This window comes from Ochotona curzoniae, unplaced genomic scaffold, assembly GCF_017591425.1.
Source record: "Ochotona curzoniae isolate NIBS_2020 unplaced genomic scaffold, NIBS_Ocur_1.0 contig_2404, whole genome shotgun sequence".
NCBI classification, from domain to species: Eukaryota; Metazoa; Chordata; class Mammalia; order Lagomorpha; family Ochotonidae; genus Ochotona; species Ochotona curzoniae.
The window spans coordinates 12,108,917-12,116,673 of NW_024465451.1; positions in this window are offsets into that span (position 1 = coordinate 12,108,917).

The window sequence follows — 7,757 nt, forward strand, 5'->3', positions numbered from 1 at the left end:
AGTGCTGAGAATTCTTTATAAACCCTGACAGAAGTCATTTGCCCCTCACACGTGGCTTACCGTTTTGTTCTCCTGATGGTGTCCTAAAAAGAGCATTTGCTGTTCATTCTGATAAAGTCTAATTTATCAATTTTCTCTATTCTGTCTTTTGTCTTTGCCCAGCCTGGGATTTCTCACCCTCAGCGCTATTGTGAAGTTGACCCAGATAACTCTGTGTGTCCTTTGTGTTAGAGAACGCTTAGCAGCATCCCAGACAGAGGAGCCAGCTGCAGCACAGTGACTAGCCCTCTGGAGAGTCCCATGGGATGAGGGCTGCAGGATGAGAGCTCCCGCTAACACCCAGGCCAGCCTTCACAGGACTGAACCACCCTTACCAGGCTTCTGAATGCCTGCCTGGTCCTTGGAAACTGACACAGGAAATGCGTGTGTGAAACTACTAAATGTGTTCTCATTTTTAGCAGAGCAATAAATTGTTAATATACAGTCTCACACATACTTTGTTAAATGTATTATGAAGGAACTGGTTGTTTAACATGATTTAAATGTTTATGTGTTGGGCCCAGTACAGTAACCTAGTGGCCAAAATCCTTGCCTTTATGCGCTAGGATCCCATATGGGTGACAGTTCGTATCCTGGCTGCTCCACTTCTCATCCAGCTCCCTGCTTGTGGCCTGGGAAAGCAGTGGAGGGCGGCCCAAAGCTTTGGAACCCTGTACCCACATGGGAGACCTGAAGAAGCCCTTGGTTCCTGTCTTCGGATCAGCTTAGCTTTGGCCATTTGTGGTCACTTGGGGAATGAACCAGCAGATGAAAGATCTTTCTCTCTGTCCTTCTTTCTCTGTAAATCTACTTTTGCAATGAGATTAAATAAATCTTTAAAAAAATAAAATTTTAAGTGCTTTCAAAATTTATTTCTAATGTTTGTTTTTGGAGTATAGAAATACAATTGACTTTAAAATATTGATTTTTAATTTTCAACCTTGCTAAAAGCTCACATATTTGTTTTTATTTGTGCTAGTTCTTGTGGCTTAGAAGTCTGTAACTGTGACACAAACAAGAAAGTAGTAGTACACTGCTTTTAGTGCACAGCTAAGTCACTGTGTACATCACATATGAGCACTGATTCAGGTCCTGGCTGCTTCATTTCCAATATAGCTGTCTGCTAATGTGCCTGGGAAAGCAGCAGGAGATGGCCAAGTGCTTGGGTCCCTGTCACTCGTGTGAGAAACCTGGATGGAGTTCTAGGTTCCTAGTTCCAGCTGGCTTAGCCCTGGCCATTGTAGCCATGTGGGTCCTGAACCAGTACATGGAAGAGCTCTCTATCTCTCCTTTTGTCTCTGTAACTCTGCCTTCCAAATAAATAAATAAATCCTTAAAGCAAGAAGAAACGAAAAAGGAAGACATGTGTGGCCCATCCCAGGCTTCTTTCTGTCCTGTGATGTATTTTCTTTCTTTTTTTTTTTTAAAGATTTATTTTATTTTTATTGGAAAGGCAGATATACAGATAGGAAGATCTTCCATCCGATGATTCACTCCCCAAGTGAGCGCAACGGCCGATACTATGCCAATCCGAAGCCAGGAGCCTCTTCCCGGGTCTCCCAAGAGGGTGCAGGATCCCAAAGCTTTGGGCCGTCCTTGTCTGGTTTCCCGGGCCACAAGCAGGGAGCTGGAAGGGAAGTGGGGCTGCCAGGATTAGAACTGGCGCCTATGGGATCCTGGGCGTGCAAGGTGAGGAGCTTAACCACTGCGCCACCGTGCTGGGCCCTGTGATGTATTTTCAAAAATGTGATCCTCGTGATCCTGAGCCCACGGCCCTCCGATGGACTGTCAGGAACTCTCACCTCCACTGGCAGCCCCAGGGCACAGGTGTCTACCTTCACAGCTCAACATTCCCCCAAAGACCTGGCCATGTCCACACATGTGTCCCTCCACCCTGCCCGCCACTAACTCATGCCCCTCAAGTGTTCCTACTCAGTTCAATCACCAGCTTGGCCAGGCTCAGATCTCATCACCCATCATCTCTTTGCCTCCCTTCTTCTACCCTATTTTCCCAATTCTGGTTCTCAGTGGCAAGACACTGGTCTAATGCACCTCAACTTTTCCCTCCGTGTCATGAGTGGGCAGCAGCCCTTGGGTCAGATCTCCACTTCTTCTTGTTGGTTCTGTCACAACAAGATGCCCAGGACTAGGTGGCCTGTGAACCACAACCCTGGATCTCTCACAGTTCTGGTGCCTGGGAAACCCCAGTTGAAGCAGGGGTAGGTGCGCTATCTGGACTGGGCCTGTATTCTGGCTTGCGGCTGGCACCTGTTTGCTGTGTTTTCACGTGGTGGAAGGAGCTAGCTGGTATCCAAGTCTGAGTCTCCACTCTCATGACCTCATCACCTCCCAAAGGTCCCACCTTCTAATGCAGTCACTTGGAGTTTTGGATTTCAGCAAAGCAATTTGGGGAAGATGCAAACACTTAGCCCATGGCAGAGGACAAGATTTTGCATCACAGACACACAGCCTCTTGGGCTACAGGGGTTGAGGATCAGCCACTTGCCTTGAAAGAAGTGTGACTGGCAAGCCATGGGATGCACCTGAGAGCCTAAGCTCTCAATCCTCTCCAGCCTTGAAATTGGCTTCTGATCCAGCTCTGCTTCCTCTGCACTCTGTGGAAGGAATCCAAGCTCTGGAGACAATCACACGTCTTACCTACTCCCCTCTGCACAGCCATGGCGTTGATATCCTTCCTCCTCTTTAAGCCCTCCCACTCCTTCCTCTGATTACTCACAGTCTGGAACGATAGGGCCCCCGAAAATCAGGCACTCCAATCCAGCAGACTTGTGACAGGTGTAAACTGTGACCTAGACAGGCTGAGTGACTTGCCCAAATGAATGCCGTGAGTTAATGCACAGGCAGAATTTTCCTATGGGGCTCCTGATTTCCCTTTTAGTGTTTTTTTTTTTTTCCCTACCAGCATGTCCTGGGTCTCAGTAAACATGCCCTGCTCCTATACCCGAATGATCCGAAGGGACAGAGAAAATGGTGTCGTGGTTCCAAGGAGGCAGTTGTGGTAGAGTAGCAGGTAGCAGCCATGATCCTAGTGAGGCTTTGGGTAGCAGGTGTTGAGGCTCAGAAAACAACCCCCTACGCCTGGAGCTTAGGATTCAGTGCCTCTGACCTGCCCTGGTTTTCCCAGCACAGGGAGAGTCTCTCTGTAAGGTTCCCCTGCAAAGCGGAACACAGTTGTCCAGTCTTCTCACTAACAGCCCATGGACCAGGGGAAGACCCACATGTTTTTCCCAATGCGTTGTCCTGTATGTCAACTGCATTGGGAAGCATCTCTGTTCTGTGGACCCAGCAGGCTTTGTCCCAAGGTGGCCTGCGTTCTCCAGGCCCAGGGGACTCCCACAGAGCCATTTGCTCTTCCCTTACAAGTTGTCTCCCTTCCCATTCTTCCTCTTCTCTTTAGAAAGATGGAATCACTTGTGGTTTTCCCCTGTGCCATGATTTTCCTGTTGTGCAAATTAATACATTTGTATGCATGCTCTCCTGTTTATCCCATCAGTTTTGCAGCAATCCTTCAGGAAGTAGAGGGGCAATGACCTGTCATCTCCTACACAGGCATCTTGCCTGATTCAGGGTGAGGGTGACACCCTGGCGTGTAGGTCCAGGTTCTAGCTGGGACGCGAAAGGCACAGAGGCAGGAAAGGAGAAACCTGGCTTGTGTCTCCTGCAGCTCTTGTGACAATTTGTCATACTGGATTTTAAAGACTTTATGCGGGCATCTCTTGAGAGATTACCACCCCACATCATTGTGTTCCTTCTAATGGTCTCTGAACCATGGAGGAGGGGCCACAGGCCAGGATTCATTTCCTGTTTCATCATAGAAGTGTCAGGGAACTAGTGGGAAGAGAGAGAGAGAGAAAGAGAGAGAGAGAGAGAGGGAGGGATACACACACAATAATCATGGCACTCTACTTCTGCTTATTTTCATTGAAATCAATTCAGCTGCACTAGCAGGTTGGGGTTCCCGTGTTGCAGGCGGAGAACTGAGGCTCATAGATGAGGTGACGTCCAATCAGTGAATGTCAGTGTCAGTATTCCAAGGCAGAGGTGGTCTGGCCCGGGAGTCCATACTGATTCCATGGTGCTAGGCTCCCCAGGGAAATCAACAGCCAAGGTTTCCAGCTCTGCCCTGGGCTCCACCTGTTGCTTCCATCTTCTAGCCTAAGGGCATACTCAGAGTTTATAGCCTTTTCAGTCAACACTCTATGGTTGGCCCTCCAGGAGCCCCACAGGTGCCTATGTCTCCTAGGGAAAGTAGTCATTGGAGGGAGAAAGGGATTCAAGTGCTGGGTTTCTCCTGAATTGCACTGGCCAGAGCCACGCGGGGAAGAGGGGCTAGTCTGCTAGAGATGTCCAGAGAGCAGGTGGGGGGACCCGGGAAGGAGACTTCTGTTGAGGTCCAAGCAGGACAGCCTCTTTGAGCAATGTCTGGCAGCCGGCTTCACATTCCAGACTTCAGTTTCCCCATCTACGTAACGAGAGGATTCTGTGTAGTGATACTCCAGTCCTGAAACTCTCTGATTCTGTCACCATCATGACAAAGGCCCCATGTTTGCACAGCCTTCTCTGGTGAACAAAATATTTTCACTTGTTCCTTAGCATTCAGTGAATACTGACTTTCACTGTCAGGTGCTTGACCTTGGTTGAGCAACGCTGGGCTCCATCAGCATTCTGCCCTTGGGGAACTGCTAGTGCAGGTACCTGCAGGTATGAAGGGGAGGGTTAGGAAAAAGCAGGTACAGCATAAACAAAGAACCTGCGTGCAGGGAGAGAGCTGAGGGGAGGGTACAGGAGGGGGCAGTGCATTGGAGAGTCACTCCTCTAAGACAAAATGTAAGTAAGCTTAGGCTCAGAGAGAAATGATTGCTCAAGGGCCTGCTTCCGTCCCAGCTCTTCATCTTCGGTTGTTTTCATTCTATACTATAAGGGGTCCTGGGACAGAAGACCTGGACAGGTGCCCGCCACCCAGTGAAGACACCTCTACGGTGTTCTTGGTGGGGAGGGGACATGCCAACGGATGACCCTGGAGTGGTCACTGTGGTCACCTGTATGTGTCAGGCTGGGGCCAGTTGTTAAATCAGAGGATTCCCCAGCAACACCATCCCCCACCCCCGAGAGCTGTGGCCAGCTAGGAGCCATGACTGCAGCAAGGACAATCTTCAAAAACGTCCCAGCATGAGCATGCCCAGGGCTTCTTGTCCAAGCAGATCCATAGCCCCACACAGGTATTCACTCATCCACCTAATTCATCCACTCATTTGTTCGCTGTCAGCCCCGGGTCTGTGTGGGGAGATTCCTCCATCTTTAAATATGTCTTGCGTCCTGGGTCCCTGGGGTTAATCCTTCAATGTCCATAGCTTGACAGGCCCAGGGCAGTGGCTCGGTCTCTCATTTTTCTCCAGCCCAAGCTGGAGGGCTCAGCAGCATCTCAGAGCCACTGCTTTCTGTTCCCAGAGCTCTCTCGCCAGGCGTGGGGGCTCCAGGGGTAGTGGGAGAGTGCATCAGCACTGGGAAAGTCGGTCAGCTTGGGGCTGATCCGAAAAGGCAGAACTCGGAGGGGCCCGGATGCGTGTCAGTGGCCAACTTCCGTTTCCAATACATTAATGAGAAACTGAGGCAGCAACAACTCATTTCCTGCCCTCATGTGGAGGATGGGCAGCCTGTTTGCTCCAGCCCTCCTGAGGCTGCAGCTCTACCCTGGGTGGTCATCCTCCAGTGCTCGGCGGGCGATGACAGATCCTGGTGGTGCTCCAAGTCAGGGGCCTCGCGGGCCTTTGTTCTCCAGGAGGCCCGCCCAGGCCTCCTCCTCCTCTTTCACCTGCCCTCGGGTTGCCCCGCACCAAAGACTTGAGTCCGGCCTTAAGGGGCGGGACGAGGTGGTGGTGGGGTGAGGAAAGAGAGCATTAATCTTCAAGCATCGTTCCTGTGCTCCTCCTCCAGCCCTCGCCGACGATCAGGACGTGACCTCCGGGCGGGCGCGGCCGCGCACACGTGTGAGGCCAGATGTGGACACAGGCTGTGTGTGAGCAGCCCAAGAAGCATCCTGTGAGCCCCGGAACCTGCAGGAGCGCCCCTCGGCTGGCGCTAGGAGGTGGTGGGGACCACCGACAGCGCCCCTCCTCTGCTTAGGGACAAAATGTTTCCAGAGCCTGTGCGAAGGGCTGCCTCGCTCATCCCTTCCAGATTAGATCTTCCGAAGCAGGTCATGCACCTGACCATACCCGTCTCTGGAATTCCCGCCGAGGCCCCGGGGCGCCGTCCCTGTCCTCCCTACTTCAGGACAGGGCTGTGGCTCTCGCGACCGTAGGCACTACCCGGGCCCGAACCCTTTGGTATATCTGGGTTCCGGCCCTCGGTTCCTGCAAAACTGCGGGCAGTTTGGGGGTGGGGGCAGGGCCCCAGCTCCCGCTCCCCCTCTCCTCCCCTTCCCGCCCTGGCCCGGGCCCCCCACCCAGCAGGTGGCTGGCACGCCCCGCCCCGGCGCCGGGCCCACACTGGCCGCTTTGTTACCTGTCCCGGCGCGCCAAGCCTACGAGCGCTACGTGCGGCCCGAGCGCCCGCGCCCTCCCTCTCCGCCCCCTCCTCACGTTCCTGGGGCCCGGGTTGCAGCCACCGCCCGCCTTTCTCTGCGAATCCGGGCCCTGGAGCGCCTGGCCTGGCCTCGCCTGGCGCCCCTGCCCCTTCGCCTGCGCTCGGCTTGGCCACCCTCCCGGAAGCCAAACTTCGGGTCCCTCTGTGGCTTGCTGAACGAGCACACAGTACACCAGCCAGCTCCAAGGCTGCTTTTGGGACTCCCCTTGGCTGCCATTACTTTGATGGAGGCTTGTCCACCTTCCACACTGCAGGGTCAGCGCCAGCGCATTTTCTAGCGCAGGCCAGACCGCCGCACAAGGAAAAAAAGAAAAAAAAAAGAAAAAGAAAACCAGCTTCCCCCAAAACCAAAAACTTGTGGGGTGGTGGATGGTGAAGCTGGACTTCCTGCCCATAGCCAGACCTGATGGTTGAACTCTCCTGTCCCTGACCCTGAGAGTGCAGTGACTCTTGCAGCATAGAAGCATGCACAGTCACCACACACAGCCTGCACCTCTGGCCTCCCAGCCTTTGCCCGAGCTGCTGCTTCTTCCTCATGCGCTCACTGTGAGCAGCCACAAGTGCAAACAGGTCTCTGCAAGGCTCCAGCTCCTGGAGCAACCGGGCCCTGTCCTCGGGGCTCGGAGGTGAGGTCTGAGCACATCCCGTTCATTGCTCCCCTATCTGCGAGGTGGTGACGCAGCCTGCACGCTGCTGCAGATGTAGGATTGCAGCAAAGACGTGAAAACTTCAAAAGACATCAAAGATAGATTTTTCTCGCCCAGGCCTTTCCCTGGGGACAACTGTTCCTCCCAGTCTCTCCCCTTCGGCTCTGGTTCCCTCCCCCTTGCAGACCTGCACTGGGTGGGACTGGGATTCCTGCTGTAGGGTTAGGTCAGTCTGTCTGTCCCATGTGGCTTTGGGTCTCCTTAAAGAATTTCATGGGAGGATGTGCAGGGCGTGGGGTGAGGTGGGGAGGACTGCAGGAATGCAGGGCTTGGGGAGGGAAGGTAGCAGAAGGTGGGGTGGACGGAGAGAGGAGGCTTTCAGCGGGCCCTGGGAATTTGGGGTTGTGGGGAGTGCTTTAAATGACAAAGGTTCCCTGGAGAGCAAAGGCCGGCCCTGGAGGGTGG